A 20,220-nucleotide genomic window follows, 5' to 3' on the forward strand; every position below is an offset into this window, starting at 1 on the left:
ATAACACGGAGGACACTTGGAGAGGGAGAGGAGGAGTTGGGGGAAATTGGAAGGGGAGGTGAACCATGAGAGACCATGGACTCTGAAAAACAATCTGAGGGGTTTGAAGTGGCGGGGGGTGGGAGGTTGGGGGTACCAGGTGGTGGGTATTAGAGAGGGCACGGCTTGCATGGAGCACTGGCTGTGGTGCAAAAACAATGAATTCTGTTACGCTGAAAAAAAAAAAAAGTTACTAAGTGTGTCCCACACTCAGCCGCGTGCAGCTTGCCCCCTGCAGAGAGGTGAGGCCGCCCTCATCAGCTGCCCCCAGCGCGGGTCAGAGGGAATAGCACTTTCGGAAAAGTCAAAGAGGCCGTGAGGCGTGGCTCATGCCCCCTCCCTTGTCCAAAGACCCCTTTCAAGTGTATTCAGCAAAATGAACCTCTCTTTTCTTAAGATGTGTGGCCGTCTCCAGGTAAGGCACGAGATACCCGCCCCCGCCTCCGCCTCCAGAGGGAGGGGACGACCCCAGGACTGGGTCTTCCAAACACCGATCCGTTGTTCTACTGAACAGTCTTCCTGGCACGTATGTTGTTTGGCAGATCCCTGAACGTGAGTCTAGGGACACTGTGTCCCCACACAACAGGCACAGAGGGATTTTATAAATACTTTACAAAGAGTTATAACTGGCAAACCTGACATTTGCAGGGACAACAGTTGGCATATGTGAATTTTCTGTAAAGCACTGGCAATCAGCAGTTGCGGCGTGGAGCAGAGGTGAAGGACGCTGTTTCCGCGTGACCTGTGGGGCTCTCCGCCACCTGGCCTTCACTCAAGTCTTCAGTCAAGGGACCCCAGGCCCTCCGCGGCCCACTCACCGCAGGAAGAAGCAAAGAGACATCTGTGGGGGGCAGGGGGAGCTCTTTGTGTCACCGAAACAGGCCCCCAGAAGAAGTCCAGTTTCTGGATGGCCCTGGCCTGACCTTTAAGAAGTCGGGGGCAGGGGGTGGGCGCTGAGAGCCGTGATGAGTGATCTGAGTCAGGAGCTGGAGCCGGGTGTGAGTCACTGCCATGGGCGCCCATACTGTATGTCTGACTCCATTATTCTCGCCCTGTTCATCCGTTTCTGAAACAGAGGCAGAAAAAGTGGGAAGTTTGGCACAACCACCATCCCCCTTCCACGGCCCCTGACGACCCCCGTGCAGGTCGGGAACATCATGTTCTCTCCTCCAACCTGTCTCTCCTGAGGAAGGCATCAGGTTCGACACTTGTCGCCGGAGACCTCTGTCTCGTAGAATCATCCGCATCTGAGTGTGGCTGCTAGATCCTGGGGAACATGAGGACAGCTGGTTGGGGCGGGCAGCCCTGAAGCCGCAGACAGCTGGCCCAGGGGACAAGGGCTCCCTGCCTCTTGCCAAGCACCAGACTTCCCCGGTCTCCTAACATATACGATCGAGTCCCCGCGGGCTCCGGGGAATCACATTCGGTTCGCTGACCGGGAATCCGAATCAGGAAGGACGCCAGCATCTTGGCTCTCCCTCCTCCCTTCTACTTTCCCACTGCCAGGAGGAGGCCAAGAATATAGGGAAAAGTCCATCTGACCACCAAATCCGTGTGTCCAGGTGGCTAATGTCCAGACCGCAAGCTTCCTTCGTATGGAAAGGATGACACTGGCCACAAGCCGACAGATGCTTGAGTACGGCAGGACCCAGGGCTCGTCCTCCCTGGGCATTTTCTGGTCTGTTTTGTGTGTGCCCTTTGCCTGCCTCCTCCGCGGAAACATGCGTTTTCCAGCCAAGAACCTGTTCGGGTGCCAGCATCCACGCAATGTTCTTCACCTGGGGTTCCCAAAGGCCGGGCTTGGCGGTCTCGGGAGCGCTAACCGGGGCGCTGCACCGGGGATGGGGTGGATTCAGGCCAGCAGCCCACTCCGGACCCGAGTCCCCATGCTGTGAAAAGGGCCTGGGGTGTGGAGGATACGTTAGCTCAAGCCCCTCCCGGCGATGGCGGCGGGGGGGGGGTGGTTAGTTTCAGAGGTTAAGGCCCAGGAAAGGTTCAGAGAGCAGGGGTTCTGGGCGGCCAAATGCGACCTCGCCCCGCTGGCGCCGACTCTGCGCCCGGGTCCCCAAGCAACCGCGGCCCTCCGCGTCGGCAGGCGGTCCCCGAGGTGGTCCGGGCGGCTGGCGGCGCGGGGCGGGGCGGCAGGTGGGCGGGCCTGGCTCGGCAGCCGTGTTTACCTGGCTCGCAGGAAGCCCGGGCGGCGGGGGCGGGAGGCGGGGTGCGCGCCGGGCCCTGGAGCAGCCGCCCTCAGTCACCGCCGCGCGCCAGCGAGGACGAGCCTCCGGCCCCGGCGGCCCGCGTCTCCCTCCCCGGAAGGCAGCGCCGGCAGCTAGCTCCGGGAGCCGGCTCCCCACGAGTGGGGCCCGGGCTGCGGAGAGGCGGCCTGGGACCCCGCGGCGCCCTCGGCCTCGGAGCGGCGGACTCGAGGTGGGTGATCGCGGCGGGGGCGGGCGGGGCGGCCCCGGGCTTGGTGTGCGCGCCCGGGAGCGGGACCCCCAGACACTCTGGGCGGGACCCGGGGCGCGGGGCTGTCCTGGGCAGCGGCGCAGGTGGCAGCCCGAGGCCTCCCTGCGAGTGGGTGGGCGCGGGTGTGGGCGCGGGTCTAGGGCGGCGGGCGCTGGAACCCGACGGGTTTCCAGGTGTGGCCTCCGGCCAGGCCCCGAGGCTAGGTCGCGGGAAGGGCGCGCGGCCTAGAGGTGGCGGTGGGGGTGGGGTTTAGGGGTGAGAGGTGTGGAAGGTCAGAAGAGGCTGCTCCTGGCGACATGGAGACGGGTGCTGGTGGCGAGCTGAAGGGCAGGCTGGGGGTCCCTGCCAGTTCTAAGTGCTAGTTCCACGCGCGGAGCCCCGCGGACGCCCCCGCACCCCACCCCGGAACGAAGCAAGTTTCTCTCTGATCACGGAGGGGGGGGGCACTGGAGACTCGCCTGGCTTCCGCCTTCTCCGGGCCTGTCCCAGCTCCAGTGCGCGCTGCCTGCAGCCGCTTGCAGAGGCCACCTGCGGCCACCTGCGGCCACCTGCGGCCGCCTGCGCCCACCTGCAGCCCCCGGGGCCCACCTGCGGCCACCTGCGCGCCTGGCGCCTGTAACTGGGGGCGCGCGCTCCGCCTGGGCCCGGCGCGGTGGGTGGTGGCCCCCACGATGTGTTCTGCCCTCACTGCGCTGACGCCCCTTGGCTCTGGGTCTCCTGGGATGCTTGGTGGCAGCTCCTGGTTTCTTTCAAGGCCCCCTTTCACCCTCAGTTAGGTAAGGCAGAGTGGGGTTTACAAAACGGTTAAGTTTCTTTGGGGATCTCAGTAAGTCTCTGGCAGGAAACAGGCGCATTCTGGTTCCTGTTCTGTGTTTTCCAATTGCGACAACGTGAGAATCAACGAGTGTGCGTTCAGCTCCACAGCCGTGGCAGGCGCGGGAGGGGGCTAGGGTGTGCGCTGAGGGGTGTAAACATGGTTGGGGGTCGGGGGGCCCCTGGCTGACCTAGGGAGGGACACCCACACTCGACTGGAAGGAGTTTTTCAGAGGAAGCAAGGTGTCAGAGCACCCTAATAGCGCTGCTTATTGGAGATTGTCACTCAACCAGGGACCCGGACATTTTACAGCCCACGGCCCACAGGTCAGGGGCCAGTGGGCACCAAGGCTCACTGGGAGGCCACCCGTGGGCGGCGGTGGGGCCTGCTGGGACATCACGGCCTCGTGCCTGGAGCTGGGGAGCTCAGACCAGAGCGGCCCTTCTTGAAGGGTGGCCCAGGGGACCTGCTGGAGGCCGTCGGCCTAATAACATGTTTCTACCAGACAAGGAGAAGGGCCCAGTAGCAGTTTTATGTTTTAAAGTGGAACAAACAAAAACCTGTAGGGAAGGAATCCAGTTAGAAGTGACCGTACAGTGCTGGTTAGCAAGATCTCTCAAGGATTTAACTATTCTGAAACGACTGCTTTTATGAACTCAGTGGGGAACCGAAGCTCTTTGGTTCAAATCCACTTTGGAAGTCTTTCTGACAGATCGCGATTCTGCTCGACGGTGAGACAGTGTAAGACAAGGTGCTTGCTCTGGGACTTGGCGTTGACTTGCCCCGCAGGGGGTTGGGAAGGTCGGGTCTTGCTGCCAGGGTCCCCGGTGGCAGTGAGGGCTGGTGGCGGAGGATGTCGGCAGTTTTCTTGCCCCCTGAACTGACCAACGTTAGTTGTTAGTTGGATCACGTGGTCACCGAGCGCCTGGTGGGAGAGCTCCACCTGGGGCTGTGCACGCTTCCTTTCAGCTGCAGCCCGCATGGTCCCCTCCCCCTCCCCAGCCTCAGGTACCACTCACCTTGTTCCTCAATTTCTGTAATTTCGTCATTTCGAGAATGCTTGAAACACAGTACGCCGCTTTCTCAATCGGCTTTTTTCACCAAGCGCCATTCTCCTGAGGTCTGTTCAGGGTGAATCTGTTCTTTTTCATTCCTGAGCCGTGTTTCGTGGCGTGCATGCATCACCGTTCTGGGCTGTTTGTTTGTTTGTTTTAGCCATTCCCTCTTGGAAGGGCACTTGGATCGTTGACAGTTTGGGGTTATTGTGAACACGGTTGTGTTGAACGTCCTCGTACAGGTTTTTGTGCGAGCACAGTGATCATTTCTTTGGGAATGAATGCCCAGGAGCACAGTTGCTAAGTCATAGGGCAAGCACATGCTTAATTTTGTGAAAAACTGCCGTCCTCTCTTCTAGAATGGCCGCGCTGTTCTGCAAGGTGAGAGGGACCCGGGATGTGCACAGCATCGACAGCGGGTGGCACCGTGGCTACTTTTTATTTTAGCTGTTCTATCATGAGATGTGAGGTGACATCGTGATTTTGATTTGTATCTCCCTCATGGATAATGACGTGGAAGATTTCCTGCGTGTATCTGCCATCTGTGCATCCTACAGTGAACAGCCTGCTCGTGTCCTTGCCCGTGTTCTACTTGGGCGTTTGGTCTCGATGGTTCTTCCTATGTTCTAGACAGTGGTCTGGTGGTTGGCAGTTACATTCTGGTAGTTGCCTTTCATCTTCTTTCCACAAGGTTGTTGGTAGAAAGTTTTTCAACTTGACAAGATCTGTTATTAATTTTTCCTTTCATGGGTTGAAATGGTGGTGGAGGGTGGGAACGCTCTGCCTAACCTGAGGTCCTGGAGATTTTTCTCCCATTTTTTTTTTTTTCCCCTGCCTAGTGTAGTTTCGCATCTTACACCTAAGTCTGTTGTCCATTTTTGAGTTCATCTGTGTATAAAGTGTGAGGTGCAGGTTGAGGGCTTTTTGTTATGCTTTGATTTACTGTTGCCTATGAGTGTCCTGTCCCTCCAGGACTGTTGTCCAACAGAAGGTCACTCCTGTTGCAGCTGCCCTGCTCCTCTGTCAGAAGTCGCTTCCGCATACTCGTGTGGGTCTGCTTCTGGGTTCTGTTCCACCCATCCGGGTGTCTGTCCCGCCACTGGCACCACCCCAGCTTGATATCCATAGCAGCGCAGTAAACCTTCACAATGGGTAGAGCGAGTCCCCTTACTGTTCGTCGTACCGGAATCGTGGCGACTCCTCCGCGTCCTGCGTCGTTCCGCTCACAAGGGTTAGAATAGGCTCCTTTAGGTCTGCAACTCTCAAGGGGATGTTGATTTCTTTTAAAATTAATTCACTTTCCTGAAGAGTGAAGGGGTTAACGTTTTCCAAAAGAAAAGAAGAAAATAAGGTTTTATTCGTAAGTGGTTAAACAAATTTCATGTTTAGTTTTATAGTAGAGACGAATGTAAAAAATATGCCAACAGGCACGTAAAGAGGAGAAAGAACATGGACAGATGGGCTCCCAGCGCAGAGGAGGACAGAGGCAGAAGGGAGGCTTTCTCAGTGTCTGACGGCCTAGTTCATGGCCAGCATGGACACACACATACACTCTGATGCACACCCCCCCAGAGTTCTGCATACGCGCACGCACACCTCACAACTGCACACACCTGGAGTCCATGCGGGTGGTCTTGGGGACATTGCTCCTTGACACCTTCGTCCTCAGGAGGTTAAAGCAGCACTTTGCACAAAAAGGGCGACCACCCTGTTCCCCAAATGTTATTCTATTTTTATTTTTAATTTCTTTATGAAGCAGTCCCCACACCCAGCATGGAGCCCACCGTCAAACTTGAATCCACAACCCTGAGATCAAGACCTGAGGCAAGGTCAAGAGTCAGACACCACTGGGCCACCCAGGCGCCCCCCGAATGTTATTTTTTTTTTAAAGATTTTATTTATTTATTTGACAGAGACAGATCACAAGTAGGCAGAGAGGCAGGCAGAGAGAGAGATGAGGAAGCAGGCTCCCCCCTGAGCAGAGAGCCTGATGTGGGACTCGATCCCAGGACCCTGAGATCATGACCTGAGCCGAAGGCAGCGGCTTAACCCACTGAGCCACCCAGGCGCCCCCCCCGAATGTTATTTTAAACAAGGTTTAATCTTCTGAATTTCTCAACCCAGGAGTTGATTTTTATGAGACACTGTTCTTCATAATATATGTGTTTTCAGGACGTACATAAAATCCATTAAAGGTCTAGTTAATCTGCCCCTCTCCTGAGACAGATTTGTTTTCTAAAAGGACACAGACCGACTGACTAATGGTGCCCGCAGGGCCCTGGAGGAAGGCTGTGCATCCCGATGGGGAAGCCTGGCCATGTGCCTTCTCCGCAGACCCTCTGCCCCCATCGAATCCAGCAGGGTCCGTCCCCAGAGAAGCCCGAGTTCTCTGCAGGGAGCAGGCCTGTCGAGGGGCACGTCTAAGGTCTCCGACACATGTCCCAAACCTCTGGTCCCAAGCCTCCAGAACTTGCCTTCACAAGTCAGAGGCCCCGGATCAGGACGGGGCTGCCCTCACCCTCCCCAGCCACCCTTGGGTGGTGCCCCCAGGCCCAGGCCTGTGATCTCGCCTTGTCCCCGGCAGGCCGCACGAGCACCTGGGGAGGGCCCAGAAACCAGGAGCCTTTGCAAACCAGTTCCTCTTGAAAGAATAGATAGGAAAACAGTCCAACTTTTCACCTGCAGGAGCTTGAGAACATCTCTCTTGATGGCGATAGGACACCCCACCTCAGAACTCACACTGGCTTTGAAAAGGGGTCAGTGGCTCGTAGGTGGTGACAAGGAGGGTGTGGGAGGGGGTGTCTCTGAGGCGAAGCCACAGCCTGCCTGCAGGAAGTGAGTTTCTGCTCTGAGCCCCTTGGCTGTTTTTCTTCAGGGCGAGATGCTTTTCCTTCATATGTATTGCAAAATCAAAAACACAAAAATAGTTTAGGACATTTTATAAAATGCAGTGGTTTTTAACAGCATGTGGATTTTGATTATGCAGAAATGAAGGCTTGGGTTTGGTGTCTGTCTCCCAGTTTTAAAACCATGTAGCAGGCAGGAGTGTCAACGCTTGTTTTGTGAACAGACGTGACTTGGCTGTACTTGTTCGCCGGGTTTGGTTTGATCTGCGGTCAGCATTCAGTGCCGACCGTCTTGACATTCGGGGACGGCGTGCCCTGTGAGCGCCCTGATGCTGGGGGCCCACGCCCGCTCATGGAGCCGTGTCGCGCCCTGCAGCCCGCGGGGGACAGAACCGTGGCCCACTGTGCTGCCCTTCGGGACCTGGCTCCCCGCCCCCAGCACCCCGCGGCTCCCGTCCGCACCATCCCTTAGCTCCTGGCTGGAAGCCAGCAGGACAGTGATGTCCTGTGAGTACGGCTCGCAGAGACACGGGCCCTACGGGTGTGACGTGTCTTCCTGCCGTGATGTTTTCTGAAATTCACGTTTCAGAGAATGACTCCTCTATACTGCAGTTAAATAGGGTGACAGTTTGATTTTTGTCAGAGGGGTCCGTGAGCATGGTTGCCCTGGGGTTTAAGGAAGGGCAGGACCCCTGACAGCCGTGTCCACCTTGCACATGTGGTGTCCTTGCCTCATGGGCTCAGGCGACACGGGACCACCCTGCACCCCAGGGTGCCGGCCCGCCACATCCTGCCCTCCCCTCCCATTAGGAATGTCTGTCAGGGCCGCCCCAGCAGCGGGAGGGAGCAGCCAGGTTCGCGCCCAGCTCCCGCAGCGGACACGCGAGGCCTCGCCCCATCAACCAGCGGCCTCGGCAGACGGAAGACTCCCTCCGCTGTCCTCTTCCGCCAGAGTCTGGTGGGAAACCTAGAGACAGAACACACAGAACCATCTCCCTGGGTCTGTTCTGATGGCTAGCGGGGGCACAGGGGCCGTGGGGGCACGAGGGGCGTGGTGGCGGGCTACCAGAGTGTCGGCCAGCTCGGCTGTGTGTCTTCTCGTGAGGCTGAGGGGCCGGGCCGACGCCTGTTTGCCCTTGGGTCGTCTGCCTACCTCCTGCCTCGCTGCGTCCGGAATTCTTAGTAAACGCAGAGTCCCAGGCCCCGTTTCCGGCACACCAGCCACAGTCTTGGGGACCGGGGACAGGAGTACGTACTTTAATGAGCTCCCGAGTAAAGTCCGAGCACCCCTGCTCCTAGCGGGGGAGGGGCGGGTGACTCGCTCGGGAGGGTCGGTCTCGTCTCCACGAGGTTATCCAGAGGTACACACGGGCTCACAGACGTGCGTTTGAATAAGGTCAGCCCGGTCTTGCGTTTCTCTGATAACAGGACTCGAGGTGGTATGACGGACTCTGGGACGACGGCGTTCTGTACGCGGACACTCGCACGCGGATCGTCCGTCTGTCGCGTCCCTCCCCCACGGGGATCGTCCGTCTGTCGCGTCCCTCCCCCACGCGGATCGTCCGTCTGTCGCGTCCCTCCCCCACGCGGATCGTCCGTCCGTCGCGTCCCTCCCCCACGCGGATCGTCCGTCCGTCGCGTCCCTCCCCCACGCGGATCGTCCGTCTGTCGCGTCCCTCCCCCACGCGGATCGTCCGTCTGTCGCGTCCCTCCCCCACGCGGATCGTCCGTCTGTCGCGTCCCTCCCCCACGGGGATCGTCCGTCTGTCGCGTCCCTCTCCCACGGGGATCGTCCGTCTGTCGCGTCCCTCCCCCACGCGGATCGTCCGTCTGTCGCGTCCCTCTCCCACGGGGATCGTCCGTCCGTCGCGTCCCTCCCCCACGCGGATCGTCCGTCTGTCGCGTCCCTCCCCCCCACGGGGATCGTCCGTCTGTCGCGTCCCTCTCCCACGGGGATCGTCCGTCTGTCGCGCGTCCCTCTCCCACGGGGATCGTCCGTCTGTCGCGCGTCCCTCTCCCACGGGGATCGTCCGTATGTCGCGCGTCCCTCCCCCACGGGGATCGTCCGTCCGTCGCGTCCCTCCCCCACGGGGATCGTCCGTCTGTCGCGTCCCTCCCCCACGGGGATCGTCCGTCTGTCGCGTCCCTCCCCCACGGGGATCGTCCGTCTGTCGCGTCCCTCTCCCACGGGGATTGTCCGTCTGTCGCGCGTCCCGCTCTCAGAGAGCAGCGTTGTTGTTCCGTCGGGTAAGCGTGAGGGTCTCTGAGGACGGTGCTCGGATTCTCCGTCCATGTTCTCCTGCGTCGTCGGAACCTAACGTTCCTGCTGACCCTGCTGTGGCAGCAGAAGGCCCAGAGCTGCACCGCGGCCTTCCCAAGCCAGCCCGTGCGTGAGGAGTTGTGAAATGCACGGACTGGGGTGCGCAGAGCCCCGCCCCAGGTTCACGGCCCGTGGCGGTACAGCAGTTGGGCCCTTGCCCCGAGGGCGCCTCTGTGTGAGGAGGGGCCTTGGAAGCACACACACGGGCTTCCCACCGCAAAGCCTCTGCCCTGCACACAGACGCTGCACCACGGGGCTCCTGGAGAGCGGGACCTCTCCGCGGAGGGAGGAGACGAGGTCGTGCTGTGCAGAGGCGTCCTGGACCCAGGGCACTCCCCGGGCTTTAAACCTCCCTCAGCAGTCCCACGCCACTCCCCGTGGCCCCGTGGCCCGGTGGCCGCTCCCTTATACATCTGCTGATCCCGGGCTGTCTGTCTCCGGGATGCCCTCCTTCCCTGCTCAGCGTTTAGCAGCGCGGCCTCTGATCCCTGGCTCGGGAACATCTTGCTGACGCGGAGCTTAAATGTTCCATCACGCGTGTGCGTCCTGGGACCCTGCAGGTGTGGCTTACGTGCCTTGGTGTCACTGGCATAGCGTGTGGGTTTCCTGTCTGTAGCATCCGCAGCTGGCGGAGCTCTGCTGGGCCTGTCGCCATCGGGCGACTGGTGCACAGCAGGGTCTGCAGTTCCGGGAGGGAGATGCCGCGTCTGTTCCTCCCCCGTCAGAAGAACATCGTACGTGATTCGTTCAGCTTACCGTGTTGCCTTGGAAGACCGGGTAAATTAAAGCAGCAATTTAATAAAATAAATGTGATACTTACATTTTACAAACTAGGTTTCTGTGTGTGTGTGTGTGCATGTGTGTGTGTCTGTGCCTGCGTGGGGGGGTGCAGTGGGGGTGCCCTGGTTGTTTTTATTCTGGTTCCTTCGGTGTCTGAAGGTGCAGTGACCTTGGAAGGGCTGAGACGGAGAGTCCGAAGTGTGGCCATGCCGCACTCGTCTTCCAGGAGTCGAGAGAGGAGACGTCCGATGTCCGTGCAGGCGGAACACGTCTGCAGCCTCCGCACGGTGTGTCCACTGCTCCTGGAAGGGGGCACCATCCCCAAAGAGAGATGGTGATTCTTTTATTCTGTCCTGATTTCCGTAGGTCAGGACTTATTTTGGAGGAGAGAGGGCTTCAGACCAATACGGAAAGCTGACCTCATCCACTCCAGACTGGTGGTGGGGACTGTGGGGTGGGGGTGGCGGTGCTCAGACCTGGAGGAAAACTTCCTGAAAAGGCTGCAGAATGTCACCGGTAAAGCCGCAGTAGGTAACTGTCCTGACACAGTGTAAATAGAAGGGCACGTGTCCGGAGGGTTGGCAGCACCGAAGTAAGTGAGCTGAGGGAAAGTACCTGTTACTGTGAAGCTAGATTAAAACCTGGACGAGATTTCAGACCAATGGAAGCAGCAGCAGCAGCTGAAGCTAGGGCCGGCCCGAGGCGGCGGTCTCCTGAGAGCCGCCGTGGTCGAGTCCTCGCAGAGCCTGTGCCTCTGGGACGGACCTTCTCTTCTTTCAAGACTTGGGCTCAGACAGGAATTTGGAAAATGTACCCTGGAGTCAACCCACAGGGCTCGCCCCGACCTCCTCCCGCGAGCGACACCCCAGCCCCATGGCCGTGGCTCCCGTCATCAGGAGGGAGCCGGGGAGGAGGCCGCTCTGGGATCCAGACCCCAGGGTCTCCCCACCGTCGTCTCCCTGGGCGCGCTCCGGCCGTCTCTGCACAGACCCATCCAGCCCTCGGGTGGTGTGTGCCGGAGGCGGGCGGCGGGACAGCGTGCGGAGGGAAGCAGCAGGTGTCCACTCGGTCCTCCAAGCAGGCGACGCCCAGGCCCGCGTGGTGCCCGTGGGCTTCAGGCAGGAAGGAGAAGCCGCCGGCGGAGGTCTCCGTGCAGCGTCCGCCGCGGGCCTGATTCGCGCACAGAGGGTCCCTACGGAGCTCCCTGGCCAGGGAGCCGGCTGCCCCCCTGCCCGGAGGCCAGTCCGCTGTGCGGGGGCCTGGTTGGATCAGCCTGGCTTCAAGTGTTTCTATTTAGCCACATTTGGATGAAGGTTTACTGGAGCGTAATCTCTAAATTAGCACCTTGAACAGATAATTAATTCAGGCACAAACCCCCAGCCCGAGTCCACCAGTGCGTTGTTTCTACGTGTTGCTGTGACAGGTGATGCGGGAGCTGAGCACAGGCGCTTCCTTGACACCGGGTCCCCCTCACCTCCCGAAGGGCAGCATCCCCGACTCCATGCTACTTCCCCTTTCCAGCCTCAGAGGAGTCGCTTTGCCCTTGGCCTTAGGCCCCTTTGCACAGCACGTGTGGGCCAGGCGGCGGCTCCCGGGGATCTGGCCGCAGGCTCTGCGTCCAGGACCTGGGCACCCAGACCCTCCACCCCCCGTGCCTCCTGGTCCCCGTGCCAGCAGGCGTGTCAGGTTTCCGTCTGGAGCTGAGGGCAGGGGCTGGCAGTCTGGCCGCTGCGTCCGTGCTCGGCACCCCGCCATCTACCCACACTTCCTGTGTGCAGGGTCCTGGGTTCCTTCTGAGTCAGGGCTTCCGTGTTTGCCGGGACTCCGCCCCTAGATGGGCCTTCAGGGCCCTGGCTCCTTGGCTCTCCTCTTGGTGCCCCAGGCTGGGTGGACCTCGGCGGCTCCTTCCGCTCAGCCGGTCCTCCCCGCCACGCCCACCCCTTGGGCTTCCCCGCGGACCACGTGCTGGTCAGGTTGGGTGCGTGGCCACAAACCAAGGACGGGTCTCCAGGCACAGACTGCGCTCGAGAGAGTGTGTGTGTGGGCAGGTGAGCACATGTGATTGGTTGGGGTCAAGGGGCAGCTTCCTGGTTTCATTCCGTTTTCTCCTAGTCACTTCATGGGTATTTCCTGAGCACCTATGACATACCAGTTGCTGTCATGGTGCTGGGGACGGAGCAGTGTGCAAACCAAAAGCCCCACTTTCGTTGTAGGGTCATTGCAGCAGCTCCAACTGACAGAGCTCTGGCCTGGGCCTCGGACCACGTGTGGGCTTCTCTCCTGGGCATACCCTGCCTCATTCTGTAAAGGGTTTGAGGCAGAAGTAGGTTAGAGTAAGTCTGAGGACTCCCGGCAGAAGGGACGGGCTGGAGAACATGTGTGGATGCCTTCCTAGCATCCTGGAACTCGGAAGAGGGAGAGCGCGAGCGCGCACGTGTGCACGGGTGTGCGTGACTGTGCACACACTCGTGTGGGTGTGGGTGTGCGCGGCAGGCCTGGCGGGTCCAGCTCTCTTCGCCTGCTCTCCTGCCGCTCCTTCTGGCGCCGAGCACAAGCAGACACTCCAGGAGTGAGTTTTCATAGCATCTTGTCCGGGGCTTGGCCCCTGACTCGGGAAACCGGCTCTCACAGTCTGACATGACGTGGGCGGCTTTGCTTAGTCCTTGTCGGGGAGCGCTCGAGGCGTGAAGATGCTGGGTGTGCGGAGCCGGCGCCGGCAGAAGCGGAACGCTGTCCCTGGCTGTTGGGCCCTGAGCCGCCCCCGCCGGCCCCTGGCTTCCCCTGAAGGCAGCAGGTGAGGCTCCCCGACGCCAGCGGACGCGTCCAGGGCCGCCTTGCTGCTGAGGGCAGATGCGGCTAGAATCCAGGTTTGCCGCCCCATGCCGTTTCTCCCATGCCAGCAGGCCCTTTTGCTTCTTTAGATCAGTTCTGCCCTGTCTTTCGATGTCACCACGCCTCGTGTAAATTCTGCCAGGGGGGTCAAATAGGAAATGCTGCGATTTGTAAGGAGTAGAAAGGGCTAAGATGCGTTATAATATATAGTATATAATACGTAATACATCATCTATAGTGCCGCACGGGGTGGGCGCTGGTGTCCTGTAAAAGGGCCGTCCTGAACAGTCTTGGTTTTGATGGAGCAAGAAGATCCTACGGCCTCAGCCTCGTGGTGCTAAACCACTGCCTTCTGAAATGAAGTCGGTCTTTTTCAGTTTTTCAGTCCTAAAGATGCCACTTAGGAACCCAGTGCCGTGCAGAGCCCGCTGGAAAGCTCGCGTTCAAGACGGAAGCTCTCGGCGGCCCCCTGTAGATAGCACGCTCGGCACACTCTTGGCCTTGTTGGCGTACTTAGTTACTTAAATGCCGTTTCTCAGTAACAGATTCAAAAGGGGCTGCATCGCAGGATGGACTCCTGGAAGCCCTCATTATTCACCGAGGCTCTGCGGTGGTTTTCACGCGGAAGGATGTGAGGAACGAAGGCTTTGTGAAGTCGTGGTCGATGTCTTCGGACCCAGGAGAGCCGGGCTGTGCGGCTTGAAGAGCGGGACGAGGGCCCCCTGCTGACCTTCGGGTGGAGCTCTTTGCCTTAACACACCCAAGACTCAGGCTTCAAGAAATCCTTTCCTAGAAATGAGATGCTTTGTCTGGGGCCCTGTCAGTTCACGGCTGAGCCGGAGCTGGAGCTCCGGAGATGGCCTTCCATGTGGTTGCCGTGCACGACCTAGGGTCACCCCGACCTTCCCGACCTCCGAGCTTCCCCATTTGTAAGACGAGCACAGTCAGGACCGAGTCTCAGTGGAGCAGGGAGAAGACGAAGAAGCAGTCCTCTGAAATGTGGAGGGAGCGCCCAGCCCCTGGTAGCCCCGGCCTGTTGGCTGCTGTCAGCTTCCTGAGCCCAGACCTCCGGCCCCGACCACACACCCTGTCTCCCGACACCATCTCCTGCCCCTTCCTGTGAATATCATGGGCACTCACCACCTTCTTTATCTTTCCCTTGGCTCTCAAGAAGTGCAGGCTCACCCTGCGGCAGGGGCAGGGCCCACCGGAAGCCTCTGACCATGTCTCTGGTGGGACTGTGATGCACTGACGACCATGCAGGGCACCATGCTTTTCCCTGATGGAATCTGGAAGGTTCTGGAAAGAAGTCACCCAGAACCATGATGCAGTGAGATCTGTCTCCCGTGGAGCCCCATAGGGGTTGGTGACTTGAATCTGAACTTTTTAGACCAATAGTTCAAGCTTCAGATGTTTTCTGTGTTTTCAGAAAGAAACACGGGTTTAGTTTAGTTAAGATGCAGATGGGACTCGGCCCCATGGCACCTAGAAACCTGCGGCCTGAGCCGACGCCTGAGCCGACGCCCCTCCTCCGTGCGCGTGACCATCAGGAGCCACCACGCCCCGTGTCAGGGATGCATGAGCTGTTCCGGAGGTGGATGGAAAGACGCACGGAGTTGAAGGCACATTGTTCTGTCCTGTGGTCACCAGCTCTGGCCCCGAGCGATGCCCAGAGTGTGTGTTTCTTCCCAGCCCTGGACTGTGCTGAGTCATGCAGCACTCGTGGATCTGTGGTCATGCTACAGGCTCGGCTGATTACCAGAGCCGGGTTCTGGGCTGAGCGGCGAGCACACACCTACCTGGATAACGCCGTCCGCCTGCGTCCCTGCCTGGCTCGGCGGGGGAGGCCGTGGAAGACGGCCCATGGCTGGTCCCAGGAGGCCCCTGCTGGGGTTTGTTAGCCTCTGACCACGGTTCCTGGCCTCAGGTGCTGGTCAGATACTAACCAGCCCTTCCCCCCAACAGTCCAGGAAGTCCTGCTCCCCTCTCAGGTTTGCAGGGGGGCCGGGGGGACCAGGGTGGGAGAGCGTGTTACGTGCTTGCCCCGTGTCACTCGGGCTGCAGGTACTCCCGGTCTGCAGCCGCCCACCCCCCTCTCCGATCCAGCTGCCGGCGCTCCGGGTGGGGCTCTTGTGGCCGGCCGACGCGCTGGAGCCCCCCAGGAGCGCGCGGGATGCAGCAGTCACCCAAGGGGACGGAGCCGGCCGCCAGCACTACCAGGTCCCAGACCCTCTCCGGGGAGTTCCTTCTGTCCGAGGTTAGCGTTCCCAAAAAGGAGAGGAGGCTGCCCCGTTGGAAGTGTCACCGCCTCCTGCTTCTTGACCTTCCTGCTGGTGACGCCCTTCCTGAGGCTCGCCGACTGCCCCCATCCTTCTGAATCCGGTACTTTCTCCTCTTAGTACCCGACCCACACTTCAGAGGTCAGACAAGCCTCTGCCGTGCACATGCCCAGAATCCACGAAGCTGCCTCGCTCTCCGTCCTCCGGAACGCGCAGGTGGACCACCCCCGACCACCCCTGAAACACGAGGACACGCTCCTGCACGCCGCGTGGTTCCTCCGTCAGTGCGAGCGACGGCTCCGCTCCATCCCCGGGGGCCGTGCCGGGCCCAGCGAACGGGCGCTGGGGCCCTTCAGACCCCGGTGAGGTGGGAGCGGCGGTGCTGAGAACAGTCAGGGCTGGTGACCTTTAGAGTCCAGTGAAAAGCAAAAATTCCATGAATGGTTAACGCCCAAGTCCGTTTAATGGATTTAAAAGATCAGGAAAGCCAAAGTTCCCGCCCTGGTGGGGTGTGTCAATCCTGCCGTCATAAACGCACGTTAACACTCCTGCCTGCTGGGAAGTACCCGCGGCTGCCCGGGTAGGTTTAGCAGGTTCCCCGCGGGCTCAGTGGTCCACCCTTCTCTGGGGCCCCGCGCAGACCCCAGCCCATCCTTCCAGTGCTGTCCCCCTGGGGTGCTTCCTGGCCACGCCCACACGTTGGCAGGTGCACACAGAACGGGAAAACATGGCTTTGAAATAGCACCAGAGACCCAGGACAGAGTCAGCCCTCTGGCTCCCTACTGAGTGTGAAGCGCAATTATTTAATTTTAAAAAATGTTATTGGAAGAAATTGGAATGTTTCCCGTTGAGACATGTGGGTGATGAGCTCTTCGGGGCTGTAATTAATGCCCTGTTGGTCTCATTCTGCGTCCGGCACCTTACGGAACTACAAGCCTTTGTCTAGGGACGGGAGGAGAGGGCGGGCATGTTGGTCGTGTGGTCGGGGTCTGCGCTGTCGGCGTGGGCTTTCTGACCTCCGCTCAGCAGTGTCCCTGTTCTCCTCGTTGGTCCGCGTGTGTCCCCATGTAAGTGTTCTCGCCATCCCTGTTCTCAAGGCTACTTGCTGCAGGTCTTACTTCTTTGTGTTGTGCTAATTAATAGTAGAAATGTATATCTTAGACCTTTAATGATTTTTTTCCATGTAAGATTAATTTATAATACATTAAAAATCCCAATTTCTAAGTAAAATATTTCCGTAAAGTCATGAACCTCTCGAAGCTAGATTCAGTCTTCTAAACGTTGTTTTCTCAGCTGTGAAATGGGAACAAAGCTACAGGCTGTTCCTGTAATTACAGGACTTAGAAGGTAGATGCTCTGAGCCCCGAGGCAGTGAGGAGCGGGAGTGGTTCCCACATGGCCTCTGACCGGGGCACTGTGGCTCCGGGCTCCCTGGCCCCTCTGCGCCCCCAGGAATCCTGCGTTCCGGGAGGCTTGGGTCTGGGCGATGTCTAGGACCTGCTCTGTCTCCCAGTCAGGTCCCCGCCACCTTCCCGCCTGTGAACATACACTGGGCAGGGTCTGAAGGCTCTTCTGAAGCCGGGTTCGGCTGTCGCTCGCGGCTGCTGCTGGCGGACTCCTTGCCGCCCCACTCAGCACCGTCTTGAACCAGCACCAGTGGCCGAACTTCCTGGGTCGGGCTGGTCCCCCAGGGGGCCTGAGCTCTCACTTCGGGCTCATCGTGAGGTGCCACTCCTGGGCTCCTCGGGGGCTGCCAGTGTCCTTACCCGCTTCTCTTCCCTCGACCTGGACAGTTTGAGCGGATGCCCATGGTCCACCTGCTGGGAGGGACCCGAGGACAGAAACCAGCGGCCACTAGACGGACCCTCGCTCTAACCAGCCCACGGCTGCTGCGTTCTCACCGCCGGAACGGAACGGGCGGCTCAGAGAGGTGGGGCTGATTGCACGGCGTCGCACAGCACCGGCCTGGATGGCACCGTGCTCAGACGTGCCAGAAGCCCAGCCGGACGCGGCCGACCCGATCCTCGGCCGACCCGATCCTCGGCGGCGCCCTGTGTTCACGCGTGCCTCACGCCCGGCAGCCCTGCCGCGTACCTCCACTCCCGGCCGCCCGCGGGGGGGCTCCTCTGTGGGGTCCTTCAGGATCTCCACCACGGGGCCCGCGGGTAGCGTCGGCTGCAGGAGGGGTGAAGTCTGAACTGTGAAGGCCGCACGGTCGGCCTTGTGACCTTGAACGGCTTGTGACCTTGAACGGCTCACGCGGGGTGTCCGCCACCGAGCTGCTGTGGCATCGGTGCCCACGGACGCGTTATGGAGATTTCCAGCAGCCCCGGGGGACCGTGCAGGCCTCCCCTCTGGAACGGGACGTCACCCTAAGCAGTGTGAGGCAGCCCCCGCCCCCCGCCCGTGCAGACCGAGGTCTTCTGCTTCCAGTTCCACTCTCCCCGCTGGCCACCCCCACTTCCTTTTTTCTATTATTGCACAAGAAGCTTCTCGCGTTACTCAAGACTCCTCAGAGTCCGCTGGCCTCCGAGCAGCATCCCACACGCTCAGAATTCCTCTCTCCCTGTTCGGTTAGTTGCAGAAGTGACATGGAACAGGACGGGTCGGGAGAGGGGACGGCTCTCGATGTCAGGCCCGTGGAGTGCCAGCCCCACGCTGCGTGCAGAGAGGACTTAAAAAATAAATAAGTGAACTTAAAAAAAAAAATGCAGTGGACTAAAGATGACCGGCCAGTGTCCCACTGGTTGGTCTGTGGCTGGTTCTTCGCAGCGAGTTCGGGAGGCTGGCGGGCAGGAGTGAGCTCCCCGTCCCAGTGCCTCGCCCTTGCCCGTTCCCGCTCTGCTAGCTCGTGCGGGAGACCCAGTGAGACCCAGCGCACGAACTCGTGTGCGTGCCGTGGCTTTGCCCGCAGTCCTACAAGATGCCCCTCACCTCGGGTGCCTTGGAAGGCCCAGTCCGAGACAGAGGCTCTAGTCACCGTTCCCATGTTACTTCTCCCCTTGCATGTCTTGTCATTCTCTTGGGGCCAGAGTGCACGTTGTGATTTAATGCGAGAATCTGCCTACGGAAAGTGGTCCATGTAAAGTAAATTCTCCTGCTATTAATCTGAGAGGCGGTCCACTCCAGCTGCTTCTGCGTGCATTCAGAAGTCTGACCTGGACTTTTGTGATGTCCATCTACCTAGGTCCGGTAGTCTTGAGTTTTCTGAATATGGATTAAATCTTTCAGGAACAACGCTCCCAAGGGCAGCCTCAAGTTTTGCTTTGGAGTTTGAGGAAGTTTGGATCAGGACAGACCAGCTTGGAAGAAGCATTACCTTTCTCCAGGAGGGTCAGGGTGGGGTGCATGACTGTCGTTGGATTTCAGCCTCAAACGCCCTTTGTCCAAAAATAGCTCCACTTTTGTTCACAAGCCCCCAAATATCTACACACCCCACAGGATTCTGATTTAGGTTAGATTCTTCGAGATTTGTTTTCTGGAAGGAGGGAACATCACTCTGGGGAGAACAGGAGGAGACACTGGCTGGAGGAAGTAGGGGTGGGGGGCAGGACATGCGCTGCCCAGGGGAGAACACGGTTGGGGACGTGAGGTTCTTTACGCTCAGATGGAAGGAAACCCTGAAAGTCCAAGTTATTGGCTTTAAAAGAAATGAAGTCTTCTTGCCAATGCTTCATTTTTCTCCCCTTCCCCTGTTTAGCCCCTCCCCCGCCCCCTCCCCTCGGTGACCGTCCGTGAGTTCTCTGGAGTTAAGTGTTTCTTAGTTTGTTCTCTTGTTTCCCTTTGTTCACCTGTTCTGTTTCTGCAGTTACCCATATGACTGAAACCAGAAGGCATTCGTCTTTCTCTGAGTCACGTCACTTACCATCTCATCCTCCAGACCATCCGTGTTGTTGCAGATGGCAAGATTTTGCTCTTCTTGGTGGCCGTGTAATGCTGCATTGCATGTACACCACATCTTCATCCATTCTGCGGAACATGGGCAAAAACAGTTAATTTCTTTTAAAGCCAACAACTTGGACTTTTGGGGTTTTCTTCTTTTATTTTTGGGTGTGAGCAAGTCGTCCGTCCGTTCTTCCGCGCGGAGCTGTCCAGCATTCCCAACACCGTTTACTGAAGAGGCTTTTTCCCATTACATATTCTTGCTTCCGTTGTCAGAATTAATTGATCGTATAATCATGGTTTTATTTCTGGGCTTTTTCTAGTCCATCCCATTGACCCGTGTGTCTGTTTTTGAGCTAGTTAACATACTAGTTTGATTACTGCTGTACTGTATAGTGATACGTCTCAAAATCTGGGATTGTGATGCGTCCGGTTTTGTTTTCTAAGATCACTCTGGCTATTCTGAGTCTTTTGTGGTTCCGTACAGATTTCGGGATTGCTTGTTCTAGTTTTGTGTAAAGGCAATTGGTATTTTGGTAGGGATCGCACTAAATCTGTAGATTGCTCTGGGCGGTATAGACATTTAACCATATCTGTTATTGTCTGTGTTTAGTTTTGTATAACCCATTCTTATTTCTAAAACAGGGAGGGAGATGTACAGAGATTGAGTGTATTGTTAGTGTGTGTATTCTACACATCTTGCAAGTTCTCAATATCTAGCTAAAACCCTACGAGGAATCGAAAAGTAGCCAAACTTCAGAGGGATGGCTGCTCCCTGCTTCCAGACCCGTGTCTCCTGGGACAACACACCTACTCACACTCCCTGACTACTCTGTAGACCCCAAGAGGACAAAAACAAGTTCTCTTTCCCTCTCTGTGCCTGTCACGTGGAGTACTGTGTGCCTCA

At 58.6% G+C, this 20,220-nt stretch overlaps 1 protein-coding gene across 4 annotated transcripts in view; it reads left to right on the plus strand.

The window, feature by feature from the left end:
* Positions 1-2,376: 2,376 nt before the first annotated feature.
* LOC122902800 (myelin basic protein) overlaps positions 2,377-20,220 on the plus strand; it is a 104,316-nt gene continuing 86,472 nt past the window's right edge. The window contains exon 1 of one of the 4 annotated variants that reach the window (XM_044242788.1): positions 2,377-2,466. The gene's annotated coding sequence lies outside the window, so the exon portion shown is untranslated. The remainder of the gene's footprint in view (positions 2,467-20,220) is intronic. The other 3 variants (XM_044242791.1, XM_044242789.1, XM_044242792.1) reach the window with 3 other exon arrangements.

This window comes from Neovison vison, chromosome 3 (assembly GCF_020171115.1).
Source record: "Neovison vison isolate M4711 chromosome 3, ASM_NN_V1, whole genome shotgun sequence".
In the NCBI taxonomy this organism is placed as follows: domain Eukaryota; kingdom Metazoa; phylum Chordata; class Mammalia; order Carnivora; family Mustelidae; genus Neogale; species Neogale vison.